This window comes from Macaca mulatta, chromosome X (assembly GCF_049350105.2).
Source record: "Macaca mulatta isolate MMU2019108-1 chromosome X, T2T-MMU8v2.0, whole genome shotgun sequence".
NCBI classification, from domain to species: Eukaryota; Metazoa; Chordata; class Mammalia; order Primates; family Cercopithecidae; genus Macaca; species Macaca mulatta.
Genome location: NC_133426.1, coordinates 117,093,386 through 117,107,911, shown reverse-complemented (window position 1 = coordinate 117,107,911; position 14,526 = coordinate 117,093,386). Strand labels below are relative to the sequence as shown.

Below are 14,526 nucleotides of genomic sequence, written 5' to 3'. Positions count from 1 at the left end.
AATAGCACTGTTACAGCTAAAAGCCAGGTTAATTCTAATCCCTGTCCATTTGCATGTGTGGGAGATGGGGCATATGGTTTTTTTTTTTAATGTGTAAACTGAATGTAAACTGACTTTTTGAGTTAAATGCTAGACAGAATGTAAAGACCAAGAGAGGGCAGAATGAGAAAAAGTGCAATTGCTTTTATTTGAGTACTTAGCATCAACAAGAAAAATAATACAGGAAAAATTTCAGTGAAACTCGTACTGAAAGGCATCACCCCCTTTTCCAGCTAAAAGTGCCGCTTGTCCCCCATATCATAAATACCTTAATTGATGTTCTTTTAAAACTGCTTCATTTTGTGAGATTAGAGGATTGGACTACTATTGTATAAGTATAAACACTTCTGCCTAGACTAAAATATTAATATGTAAAGTGGAAATTACAATAAAGTGTCCTGGAAATTGTGCATTTGTACTGTTTGTTTTATTTGGCTTTTATTCTTTAAATGTCTTAATTTTGTATGACTCTTCTGTGGTCTGTGCATTTTCTTTTAGACTTGGTTAATCTTTGGGCATTGGTTCATGAGAAGTGCATGAAAGAGCATCCAGGAGAACACTTTGTCAAACAAATATCTTTATAAATTTCATAGTGTTAATTCTAGAAGCTTAAATCCTAAGTCCACACCTTTATTTAGCCAATTAATTTTTTTGGTTAAGAAGTAAAATTGATTTTGAAAAGACTGCCATGTAAAAAAATCTATGAAATATTTATTAGCTTGAGTCACTTATTTGTGACTTTTCTGCCTTCTCTTGGATGTCTTTGATATATTAAAGCTAGTCCTGGGATGATACTTAGGTTGGCTCTGCAAAGTCATGGGACTGCAAAAATTCACTCCTGTTTAGTTCTTGAGCTGTTACATGAGTTTGGCAAAGGCTGCTTTAGTATTCACGCTCCATTGCTCCAAAGCATATGAGAACACACTTTCAGGAGGTGCTATTTTCACACATTTTAAAGTGAGTTTGGGTTAACTCAATGACTATAGCAAGAATTTTAAAAGGAAAGTGAGCTTGACCAGTTCATACAGAAAATGCTTTTGAAAATTTCATTTTAACAGTAGCCACTTTGCACACATATTTAGATATTATTCTCTTCAAACACCCCAGCCCCTGGATTTCTTTTTCATGGAATTAAGCAGATGATAGGACACACTTTTGACCGCTGTGGATATGTTGAAACGGTGGTGGAAGAAGAAGAACTATTATCATTTAGCAGACCTTGAATGTGTCAAGTATTCTATAAAATAACTAATGTAGAGTAGACACTGAAGATGACCAAGTGGAGAATGAAAGTTCACTTAAGTGGAAAATGGACTGTCTTATTTCCATATATCTTCAACTCATTTTTGAGGTGTACTGTGGAAAATTCAGGAAAGCTTCCTCATTATGGGAGGGAAATAACTAAGCATTTCAACAGTGCCTTAGTAAGTACCACACATTTGTCTTTCTGTTTTACATATTTAACAGCATTGTGTACTTATTAGTGTTGCTTTATCCTAAGTGCCATAAGACATAAACAGACATACTGGGATTTTTTTTTTTCTCCTAGTTATTATCATGTCATGAGCAGTGTGTTTGCCCACCAGATGTTGTGCTTTTGACAATTTTAACTTCTCATACATAAATGCACACTCTTTTCATCCCTTCCCAGGACTTTTCTCTCAGAATGTCTGTAACTGGTGAAATCCTCATTTTATGGGTTTAGAAGCTCTAGATCCATCAGTTAGTTATCCTTCCACTCAGTATTGAGGGGATGTCAACATATGAACAGGCTGTCTGGATACAAATTCTTCACTGTTGCTCCCATTTTTTGATTACCTGCCCAATTGCAGAAAGCATTGTACAGGCAAGTTTGTGCACAGAAATCTGGTTAAAGACATGAGGAAAACTTAACTTTACTGCATTTTGATATTCAAAATCAGCAGTCTTGGATTTATGTCAGGGAGCCCAGAAAGCTATTTTATAGGAACCTGTTTGCTACTATAAAGGGATCCACTGTGCCAGGTGTTGAGCTAGTTAGACTCCAGAGCAGTCATTCTTAACTTTGGCTGCACATTGGAATCACTGGGAAGTTATTAAAAATATTGATGCCTGAGCCCCAACTCCAGAGATTCTGACTTAATTGGTCTTGGATGGGGCCTGGGAATCAGGATTAGTAAAAGCTCACCAGGTGAGTTTAATGTGCAGCCAAGGTGGCGAACCACTGGTTATATTCTGAATCTTTCTCTTGAGATTTGGATAATTGGGGCTAGGGTAGTGCCTTGGAATCTGTATTTTATGAGCACCCTAAATTTCAGTAAACAACCGATTTGAGAAACTCTTGCATTGTGGTCTGCAGAAGACATCATCCGGGAAATCATTACAAATGTAAGCTCTCAGGCCCCGCCTCAGACCTGCTGAATTAGAGTCTGCATTTTAACAAGCTTCTCAGGTGATTCTTATGCACATTAAAGTCTGAGAAGGACTAGTTCTCAAACTTTGTAGTACATCATAATCTATGGTGCTTGTTAAAACACAAATTGTTGGGCCCCATTCCCAGAGTTTCTGATTCAGTTGGTGTGGGGTGGGGCTGTGAATTTGCATTTCTAACAAGTTCCCTGGTGATGCTGATGCTACAGTTCCAGGGCCACACGTTAAGAACCTAGGGAGAGAGAAGTGAGGACCTGAATAAGTACTTGAACGACTGTAATGGAATGGCAATTTTCAAGGCCAGTTTTCAGTATAAAACTTCCTGCTTCTGTGTCACTATGCTTTAGCATGTTCATTCTAACTTAGCACCCAGGAGATTGAGTGCTGCCGAGAGTGTAAGAGTCTGAGGTTCTCGGGATGGTTTTAGTTGAGGGGTGAGGGCGACTCTTGGAAACCTGTAGTATGATTTTAGGTCCTTTTTCAGAAATTGTTAAATGTAAGGGATACATTTTAGGAATTAAAAACATTACAAATACGATACCTTAAGGTGAATTGTATTGATTTTAATAAGTAAAGCCCCCTTTGTTCCCATAAAATGCTCTTATGATTCTTTCACTAACATATTGTGAAAAGATTTTAAAAGCTTTTATTTATGCTTATGGTTGCTGGATTTCATTTTAAGACCCCTTCTGTAACAAAAATATGAAATGATTCTGCTAAAGCACTGGGATTGTTCAGTCTTATATCTTTAATGCTGCTGCGTGTCATGTTACTTGAACTTTTTATTTTAATCATCTTACCACCTTTGAAGTTAACGCAATACTACATTTTTTATGGACCATAGCACGTAGAAGATTCTTTATTATTAAAGTACATCAGTAAGTGTGGTTTTAAATTGCAATTAATTAAATATATTTTTTTAAAAATCCACTCCCAGATATGCAGATTGTGAGACTCTGAAGAGGTGTTTGAACAGTTAACTCTTTCTCATCTTGCCACCGTAGTCAAGTTACTGTTTTTCAGTGTGCATGGGAGGAATTGGGTTGTGTTGGGGAGTAGGCATTTTGTTTAGACAGAACTGTAGCAATCCTATTGCACTATCAAAAAGATGATTTGATAGTGCAGCTCAGGTTAAAGTGATATTAAATTTGCATTTTTAAACATGAGCCATTATATTTCTATGTTTTCTGATGAAGATTGACCAGAATAGCCAGAAGATGTATCTGTCTATCACAGATGATGCCATGAGTCCATGACAGATTTCCTTATCCACACTAACATAATGGTACTAACTTGCATTCTCTGGTCATAATGTATAGTTTTTCTTGTAAAAGAAAAACACTGTCTGAAAAATTGTTGAGTCTTTTTGAAGGTGTAACTTTTTTTTTTTAAACAATGTTGATTCCCATTGAAAGACAATCTGATGTCATATCTTACAGATAGAAAAGAAGGCAGGCATCTTCCCAGTTGTCAGTTGTTCTGTAAAAGCCATCAGTGACTGAGCTAGAAGGATGGAGACATATAAATCACAAAATTGTTTTTATATCCATGCATAAAGGTGTATGTGAGACAAGGTATATTTAGTTAAAAAGAAAATGCTTATTTTGCTTTCTCCCCCATATGGCCAAACGGAGTGATAATTTAGCCCATAATTTTTCTTGCTTATGAATTATGTTTGTGCTGCACTCAGGTTTCAGTTAGCGGGTGGCAGCCAAGTAGGAATCTCTGCTGAAATCTCTCAGTCCAATAGGAAGAAAGACCACTACTGAAAAAGCAAAAAATGGTCTGTTAACCCATGCATGAGTTGTTTTTCAGAGTATGTGTTTCTCAGGCACATGTTAACATTTGTGTTGTTGTCTTTTTAAAAACTGTATGCTTTTTGAAACCAAATTTGTGTCATAAATACTAAAACCTTTAGCTGCAGTGGATTATATTTTTGAAGTGAGTTGCATTTCCTATTTATAGATAATTTTACTTTTTGAGAATTTATGTGTGAAACACTAAAACTTGTGTAATGAGATTAGTCAGTTCCCAAGTTTTCCTGATTTCAATAGGCATTATTCTGTACTCTCGATGTCACACATGCTTGGCTCTTATAAAGCAGCACAATGACCAGGGCTTTTACATTTAAATTTTGTTAAATAGTCTCTTTTTCAAACTTGTGTAATAATGTCTCTTTTTGATACTGTTCTGAATCAATTAAGCTAAGTAAGTGAGGACCAGCAGTAAAACCCAGCATCTGCCAAGAATGGACCCTCAATGTCTAAGCTGTCTTTCCACAATCAGTAATTGGCCAGTTGCTCACAGGACACTGGAGACAGTGTGGGAAACCAGTGGTTGTGTAGGTGGGAAGAGTAGATTCCCAACAGTAAGCTTATTTAGAGTTTAGCTTCTGTAGTTAGTGTTGCTAAGAGCAAAAATGACCCACAGCTTATGTAGTATAAAGAAAATAACCCAAAGGAAGAAGTACAGTGTAATAGTATAGTTGGTTGGGTGGAGCATATTTTATGTTCAGTCCAACTATAAGTGGCATCTTTTGTATCAAGTGTGGGTGTATTTTCTACAGCTCTTAATGTTTCAGACATTGAAACTTGCTCAAAGTTAAAAATGTTAGTGTTGAATAGCTGAGTGGAAATTATATGTCACTGGAGGAAAAAAACCCTGTTTTTGTAAAAAAAGCATGTACATTATCCTGAGTTCCATGGTTGGAAACCAGAAAAATAGAAGAAATAGTTCTATCCTCACAAAGTTTACAGTCCTGTTCAAGATATGATACCATTATCAAAGTTGCTTGAAATACTTACAAAGCAATATATCCATGATTGTAGATTAATAAAATACACATAAAATACCTACACATGGAAATGACATGGAATAAAGGAGTGGTCAGGGAGAAGGCTATAGGGAGGGAATAACTGGAACCAAGTTTTGAAATGGAGGAGGTACAGACATTATTGGTAGAGTCTGTTTGACCAGTAGATCTTGAAGTCTTACTTGGTTGTTCTTAAACCCATTGCTGTCACCACCACACCCCTTGCCACAGGACTTGGGGATTCCCAGCAGCTGTCTTCAGTCAGCAACTTTCACTCTCAGCATTCTTCATATCACTCCCCTTGCTCTGGTCTCTAAGATCATAAAACTTCAAGGAAATTAAAAGTAGCCTTTGTGTTGAGAATCCTCTGGGGAGGCTGGATAAGAGATCTTGCATCTGCTTATAGTTTCTTGTATTAGGAAGAGAACAGGATTTGCAGAAGAGTCCTCTAGAGTATCAGATGAATTGGGAGAAGAGTCTCAAGATAGGGGAGACTAACTAGGCTTAAGGTTATGAGGGCAGTAGGAAAACTGGCATTGGAAGGTGGGAAAGCCACCCCAGGGGCAGAGTTTGTGAATATAGGAATGTTGCAAAATTAAGAATTGGAAGAAGTTATCAGCATATGCAAGGGCTGGTACTCTAGGGCCAGGTTTTGTGTAGGAGTGGAAAGATTGTAGCTCACCTGTTTTTGGCTTCCATCATTGCCTCTTCTTTTCTTGGCTCTGTGCCTAGCTATTCTTGTGCTCAGAAAAAGTTTGTTAAACAGCTCTGTTGAAATGGCTATGAAATTTGATCACAGGTATAAGAACTCTCCTCCCCTTTCCCTCTTCACCTATTCCCAACTGTATCTAATTTGGGAGAAAGGATGAGAAGACACATCGGTTTATAGAATTTGTATCAAATATAAAGATAGCTGGAATAGCTTTTGGATGAGGACCTGTGATTAGGTGACTACACGTGCATAGAGAGGCACTGCAGGGAAAACAAAACAAAACAAATTCTGGTTGCTTGGCAGAAGTGAAAGAAGAGAGGCTTTGAACATAATTCAGAGTTCATAAGCCTGGGGAACCATGAGGATGGTGGTGCCATTAAAAAACATAGGCGGAATATGGGAAGAAACAAATGGTTGGCCAGGTGAAATAGATTTCTTACTATGTGTAGTTCCAAGTGTTGGCAATTATCAAATGTTATTTCTTTTTGAATTACCAGAACCACAGAGCAGCAACAGAGCTATTGTGATGGTTTGGTTGGTCCCTTGGGATCACTCCCCCACTTTGTGACTTCGAATGGCTCAGATAAGTAGAAATCAGTGATAGTTTTCAGCTTTGTACTGCTAGTAAAAATACCTGGCAGAATTTTGGGTTTCTTTAATGTAGGTTTTTACATTTTCTTAGTCTTCAGGCTTATCAATTTGTAAAGCAGGCAGTGATCCTTTTATTTCCTTATGTGTATATCATAGCACAGCCTTGAGCAAAACAAAGCCTCGTGGCAGGCCATCTCAGGAACTCATAACTTCAGAACTAAAAGGAAATTTTTGAAGAACTAGAAGTGCCTTTTGGTGCAAGATTCTAGGTTGTGTGTCCTAAAGCTTAGAAAGTAAAATGGATTGAATCAAGCTGAATCTGTTTTGAGGCTTTGCTCAATGACGAAGGATGGATGTTATGAACCGATGGGATCAGCCATATTGCTTTAGAGATTTGCAATCTTCAGTGGATGGGCAAAAGTGAAAAATTTTGCTTAAATAAAGGCCTATTAATATTAGTTTTTTTTCAATAAGGTCTGTGATAGTCTTGATAATTCTTGCCTTTTCCCTGTCTGTTTCATACAGATAATCCACATTGTTACCCAAAGCCACATGCAATACTGGGAGAGCACAGTTGACTGTGTTATGCAATATCCTGCCAGAAGATGCTGACCAGTTCTCTAGTAATAGAAAGTAGTGAGATTGAATTAAGAGCCTATATACTTCACCTTGCCATTCCATATACTTTCACTGTGATCTGTAAGCATATTACATACAACTTTAGTAACATTTTCTATTGAGATCTTGGATTGCTGCAAGGTGGTAACATCAGATTCTCTGCTTTGTTTCAAGTGTTAGTGGATCTTTGAGTCATTCTTATAGAATGGAATATCTGAAAAAATTGGTTTTGATGCTGTTAGCTTAGGGGTCCCACAGCACTGTATCTGCCTCAAATAAATGCTTATGTGCTAGTTACATTAGTGTGTTTCTTTTCTATGACATCATTATTGCTTATAGTAGCCTAGCAGCCACACGGTTAGGTTTAGGTACTTTGGGGTGCAAATAAATTATATAGCTTGTAAAACTTGGGCTTCAGTACATAATGCATTGTAGCAAGGCAAACACTTTGTGCTGATTTTGAACAACAGTGAAGTGTTTAGATTGACGGGTGCTTTTTACATCCTTTTTTATATGGTAGAAGATGGCATTGGTAATTTATTCAATAAAGAAGAATCTCATGAAGTCTTTGCCTTTTTCCATGTTACTGTAGGTGTTCTCAACACAGTTCATGAGTTTTCCTATGATAATGACAAAAACAAATAAAAAAAAATTGCCACAGCTTCTTTCGCATTAAAACAAGCCAATAAAAAACTTGCCACTAGCTTGGCTGGGTCTTTGATGTTAGGAGTATTAAAACTTTTTGTTGAGTTCACAGATCCATCTACCCCAACACTCTTCTACTTGTCCATTCAAAAAACCCTCACAAGAACAAAAAGGAATAATATTATATTTTTCTGACACTAATGAGGTGGGTGATATGTGGTTTGTGGTATACTTTACTCCACAAACTCCTCCAACTATTGTCCTGTCTGGCAAGTTGTTTTGTGGAAATTGACTCTCCCACATTGTAGGCATTGGCTGTGTGGAGAAAGAGAGTCACATGTGGCTTGAGGCAGGGACAGAGGGCTTATGGGAATCAGGGAGGGAGTAAAATGAATTGTATTCAAGTGAAGTGAAGCATGGATTCAGGGCAGAAAAGGGAGACTGAGCACCTGATCTGGAGCAGGAGTGCTTTTTATGTTTTATGTCATAAAACTTAGATGTCCCTCCTTTAGGACCAATGGCCACAGCATTCTTGTTAAAAAATAATTATTCTGGGCCAGTGTGGTGGGTCACGCCTGTAATCCCAGCACTTTGGGAGGCTGAGGCAAGCGGATCACGAGGTCAGGAGATCGAGACCATTCTGGCTAACATGGTGAAACCCCGTCTCTACTAAAAATACAAAGAATTAGCCGGGTGTGGTGGTGGGTGCCTGTAGTCCCAGCTACTCGGGAGGCTGAGACAGGAGAATGGTGTGAACCCGGGCAGCGGAGCTTGCAGTGAGCCAAGATCGTGCCACTGCACTCCAGCCTGGGCGACAGAGCGAGACTCTGTCTCAAAATAAATAAATAAATAATTATTCTGGCTAGGTGCCGTGGCTCACGCCTATAATCCCAACACTTTGAGAGGCCGAGGCAGGAGGATTGCTTTACCCAGGAGTTCCAGACCAGCCTAGACAACACAGTGAGACCCCCATCTCTACAAATTATATATTTGAAAAACTTAGCTGAGCATGATGGCATGCGCCTATAGTCCCAGCTACTCGGGAGGCTGAGGTGGGAGGATTGCTTGAACCCAGGAGGTCAAGAGTACAGTGAGCTGTGATCATACCACTGCACTCCAGCCTGGGTGACAGAGTCAGACCATGTCTCCAAAAAAAAAAAGAAAAAAAGTTTCTATCATAAACAAATGCATATCATGAAGTTTCATAATATGAAGACCTGCTATGGGTCCTTTTAATACTTCTAAGAGACCACATTGAAAACCATTTGTATGGTGTCTTCAGAATGAGGCCTCTACATAACTCTGGAAGCTGTAGGACAAGTAGCTTTACCCAAAAGAGCATGAATGTAGCCACTCTCCTGTAATTATCCTTACTTATTTTTCTTGACTTGTCTATGCACATAGTTATAAATCCTCAGGTATTCAGACATACCTTCTTTTTAGGCCTGTATATTTATATTAATAGCCTCTACTTAGATGTGTGAAGTTTGTTTCATATAGTTTGCTCACAGTTATTATCTATAACAAAGATTATGGAACAGACACTATTAAATGATAGACCTAGGTATAATTTCTGACTGGCTGCAGAATACAGTCATACAAAGGTACATACTTATCTCTTTTGTACTTTATCTTAGAAGGACCTACTATGGTCAATTTAATTTGTAAATTACATTCTCACAGATAACTGGAGTGTCAGCAATTTTTTGTTTATCAGTTTATCTTTTATATACATGTAGGCTGATTTTAGTTTACTTTTTTTTTTTTTTTTTTTTTTGAGACAGAATCTTGCTCCGTCACCCAGGCTAGAGTACAATGGCATGATCTCGGCTCACTGCAACCTCCGCCTCCCGGGTTCAAGTGATTCTCCCGTCTCAGCCTCCCAAGTAGCTGGGATTACAGGCACCTGCCATCATGCCCAGATAATTTTTGTATTTTTGTAGAGATGGGGTTTCACCATGTTTTCCAGGCTGGTCTTGAACTCCTGACCTCAGGTGATCCGCCCGCCTCTGCCTCCTGAAGTGCTGGGATTACAAGCATGAGCCACCGCGCCCAGCCACTTATTTTTTATGGTTGTAAAAAAGATGAGATTTTACCCTCTTAGTAAATGTTTAAGTGTATAATAATGTTAACTATAAGCACTATGCTTAGCTTAATTTTTAAAGGCACATAATAGTGGCTTTACCTAAAGCAACTCATTTCTTATAGGAATTTTGGGAATCCTTCACAAATTAATCTTATAAACTTACTGGAGGGTCCAGGCGCGGTGGCTCATGGCTGTTATCCCAGCACTTTGGGAGGCCTAGGCGGTGGATCACCTGAGGTAGGGGGTTTGAGACCGGCCTGACCAACATGTAGAAACCCCATCTCTACTAAAAATACAAAATTAGCTGGGTGTGGTGGTGCGTGCCTATAATCCCAGCTACTCTGGAGGCTGAGGCAGGAGAATCACTTGAACCTGGGAGGTGAAGGTTGCTGTGAGCTGAGATCGTGCCATTGCACTCCAGCCTAGGCAACAAGACTGAAACTCCGTCTCAAAAAAAAAAAAAAAAAAAGTACTAGAGGTGCACAAATCCTTTTTACAAGAGAGCCTAATTTAGGCTTTGAGGTATTTATTTTTTCAAACCTATTGAAAATCACGAATAAACTAAAGGAATTAAAATCAGAAGTAACTTTTTTTTTTTTTCCCGAGATGGAGTCTTGCTCCGTCACCCAGGCTGGAGTGCAGTGGTGTGATCTCGGCTCACTGTAACCTCCGCCTCCCAGGTTCGAGTGATTCTCCTGTCTCAGCCTCCCGAGTTGCTGTGATTACAGGTGTGCGCCACCATGCCTGGCTGATTTTCTTTTTTAATTTTTAGTAGAGATGGGGTTTCTGAGGAAATGTGTTTTCTAGAGAGATGGAAAATTGGAAGAGAAATTGCATAAGGGGATATTATAAGTAAAGCCTTTAAGTCTATATGTGTATATATAGACTACATAACCATTTCAGTTAAGCACTTCTTGAAATTGCTTCTTATAGCATACACGCTTGTTTCTAATGAAAAACTTACATCTAAATGTGACAGTGGCATCTGTGAAATAATAGATATGGTCAGGTTGCAAGTCTCAAAAGTTGTTTGTTTGCCCTGTTTTTGTACAACCAGTATGAGGCTCTCTATCATTAGCTGGGGTGTAGACATTTTAAAAGTAATATCACTGAATTGTAATGTATCAATTTGGGTTTTGGAGCAGTATCTAACTTGTTCCATTTAGAGATGGCTTTGCAGTTCTAAACAAGAAAGTAGAATTTTTACTATGATTATCCCTTTGCTTACAGACTTTTAAAATGAATATTTGTTGAAGTCTCAAGTCTTTTTTGCCAGTATTAAGACTGTGTTTGACATCAATACCTATCTCTTATGCTATGCAAGTACTCCTCTTAATATTATGACTGGTTCTAATATTTCATTTCAACAAGTAATACAGCTGTTCTGGGTAGAACACTATGCTAGACCCCTTTATGAGTATGGGTGAGAAGTCTATAAAATAGGCATAAACCATGCTTCATGTCCTTAAAAAGCTTGCAGTCATACTGAAAAGTCAAGATTCATGAAACAAATAATGATGTCACATATGATTCAACAGCTAAATGAGTGATGGAGACAATGATGTCTGTAGGACTCATTGGGTAGACTAATGTGGGCTAAGATTGTACAGGAAGGCTTTACAGACAAAATAGGATTTCGGCTAGGTAGAACTTTCATAGATGGAAAAAGCAGTCTAGGCAGAGAAATATCTTAGACACAGGTCAGGATGAGCATTATACAGTGGTCAATGGGTACCAATCAAAAGTAGGTTGAAGTGGGGGAGAACCTAGCAAGAAAGGTGACCTGTAAGGAGACTAGCTATAACAAGCATTGGGAAATGAAGGTCTAACAGTTGACAGTTTTAAACTTTTAATGGCCTGTGAGTGGCCTCTTTCCTGGTAAAATTTCTCTTTGTCCATTTAATTATGTCTTACCAGCACCTTTAATGTTGTGAATGTCATGAAGCCTGGACAAGAGACTAGGAAATAATACAAGCAGGTGTCTGCTCTGTAGACAAAGTGCTTTCATTCTTCAGTACGCATTCAGCTTAAGTCAGTTAGATTAACACTGGTTATGTCACACTGCCTGAGTGCCTTCTATGTTCAGTGATCTTTTTTCTTCTGAACTTCAGTGTCTCAAACATGAAGTTAGAAAAATTGTCTAGCTACAAAGTTATGTAGTTTAAAAATACCATAATTGTGACACAATTAAATGGTTTGGTCACTTTCTTTCCTCTTAATGAATAAATTTTACTTGGATATTGCAAATTTAACTGAGATAATTTAGGTACTAGGGATTATAATAATTTTAGGAAGATTGTGAATGATGACAGTCTTCTTTATGAAATTAGTTTAAACATAGATTAGGCTAATGGGAATGTTCCTTATGGTTCTTCACATGAGCTTTAAGAATGCTACAACTCTAAGAAACAATCTATATAAGCAAACTTGTAAAGGTTTTATACTATTATTTAGAAACAAAATTCTAAAATAGTTTCCTGAATTACAATGAGCAGCATATTTTTAGTTTATGTTGAGGAATTATTATGCTTTGAAGGAAAAAACAAGCAAAATTCTCGATATTTTAGCTGACGATGTGTCTTTAAGACATAAGTTTAGAACTTAAACTTCTTTTTCAGTGATCACTGTAAAATTCTATTTTAGTAACTCCCTTCTGTTATTCCCAGAATATGTTTTAGAATATAAGAAAATTATTTTCCAAATATGGGACTAATCTCTGACAGATTGTAAAGCATGAGCATTTTATCAGTATACTCAGGAAACAGAAAACAACACTAGCATGATGCTCACTAACAGTGTTCTCTGTGTAGTCAGTTTATGTCTATAAGTAAATGAACTCTCCCTCTTATAGTCGAATATGCAATTTGAATTATATACTATTACAGTGAGGAGAAAAAATACCACATATTAACAGAAAATAGTAGTAGCACAATATTTTTGAATTAAAAGTTGTTGAAGAAGAGTTGGATGTTGACCCTATGTAATAATCATAGACTCCTGCCACATAATGGGATACGAGGCCAAATGGAATCCAGTGGTTTTCAGTACAGACCACACAGAGGTTCCTGATCACTTTTAATATCCATAAATCTTTGTTAACAAAGGTGGATGCCCTCATCAGGGGAGTGGGAGGCAATTTTGTTTATAGAGGGTTGAACTATTTAGATTTCAACTTCATTTTTCACAGACTTCAAACAACGTGCATCTTAAATAGGCACCTCCATAGTGTAGAGCACAGTTGGGGGAAAAAGTCAGGGCTTTTCTGTTTTGACTGTGGCAAGAGAACATGCAAACCCATTTTAAAATGAAAAAAAATGGATGTAGGTCCAACGGACGCCGATTCCTGTCTCCATTGGGCTACACATAGAACCTTTGCTTCCGTTTATTTTTGCTCAGTCTAGAGAAATTCAGATCAGTTCTTACAGAAGAGGAGTGCTTTAGTCTTGAAGGTTTCTTTCGCTTTCATTAAGTTATATTCACCATCTCATAATAACCCCTCATTAACTCTTAACTAATTTAAATAATTTGTACCAGTCCAGCACGGCCTCAGGTCCATTCATTTTCTCAGAATTGTTATATTTATTTAAACACTTTTTACTTCAATCTCTCCCACCCTAGATTTGAAGTATAAATTTAGGAAAATCAGTCAATCTCTCTCTCTTTTTTGTGGTGTTTTTGTTTTGTTTTGTTTTGGGAGACGAAGTCTTGCTCTGTCGCCCAGACTGGCGTGCAATGGCGCGATCTCGGCTCACTGCAACCTCTGCCTCCTGGGTTCAAGCAATTCTCCTGCCTCAGCCTCCCAAGTAGGTGGGGATTATAGGTGACTGCCAGCACGCCTGGCTAATTTTTATATTTTTAATAGAGATGGGGTTTCACCATGTTGGACAGGCTGGTCTTGAAGTCTTGACCTCAGGTGATCCACCCACTTCGGCCTCCCAAAGTACTGGGATTACGGTAGTGAGTCACCGTGCCTGGCCTAGGAAAATTCTCCTCTTACCCGTTCTTCAACATAGTTTCTCGCTGGAGCTTTGCCATTTTCAAGAGCAGTAATCTAGAATATTTGAAAGCTTGGTAGCACCTTCATTATAGAATTTTTACTATGTAAATTCTAGCAGTGTTTACCACTAGCAAAGTTCTTTACTGGTCCTGCTGGTTTTCCGTTGTGGGGAGGTGGTAGAATGATGGGAATCGGGAGGTGTAAATTTATGACTTCCAAGTGTTTTTCAGTCATTGGATTTGAGTATCTACAGCAGTGTATAGACACTGTCTAACAGGGGGAATTTTGGAATCAGGGCAGTACAAATCTAAAAAGTTTCTAGAATTTTTTCTAGGGTGATTTTAAAGCAGAGAATAAATGAGATGTCCCATTGTACCCCTTCCTCCTGTGCCTTACCTGAAAGTAGGTATCTTTTTCTCTTATGCTTATAACTGAAACCATAAGATCATTGTGGATTTATTTGATTTTGTTTGTTAGTTAGAGACTGACCTGGTTATATGTAGCTGTATTCAAGATGGTAGGACTTCGTGTTTATGGTTTTCGGTGAAGTATGGCACAGGCTTATCTTTTACTCTATGATTCCATTCCTATGGAAGATTGGAATGCTTGGAAAATTA

The 14,526-nt window shown here is 38.0% G+C and overlaps 2 protein-coding genes across 4 annotated transcripts in view; one reads left to right on the top strand and one right to left on the bottom strand.

Moving 5' to 3' along the window:
- TMEM164 (transmembrane protein 164) overlaps positions 1-14,526 on the bottom strand; it is a 345,939-nt gene that overhangs the window by 13,974 nt on the left and 317,439 nt on the right. The gene's annotated exons all lie outside the window — the stretch shown is intronic.
- The window catches only part of AMMECR1 (AMMECR nuclear protein 1), a 133,446-nt gene that overhangs the window by 1,420 nt on the left and 117,500 nt on the right, over positions 1-14,526 (top strand). The gene's annotated exons all lie outside the window — the stretch shown is intronic.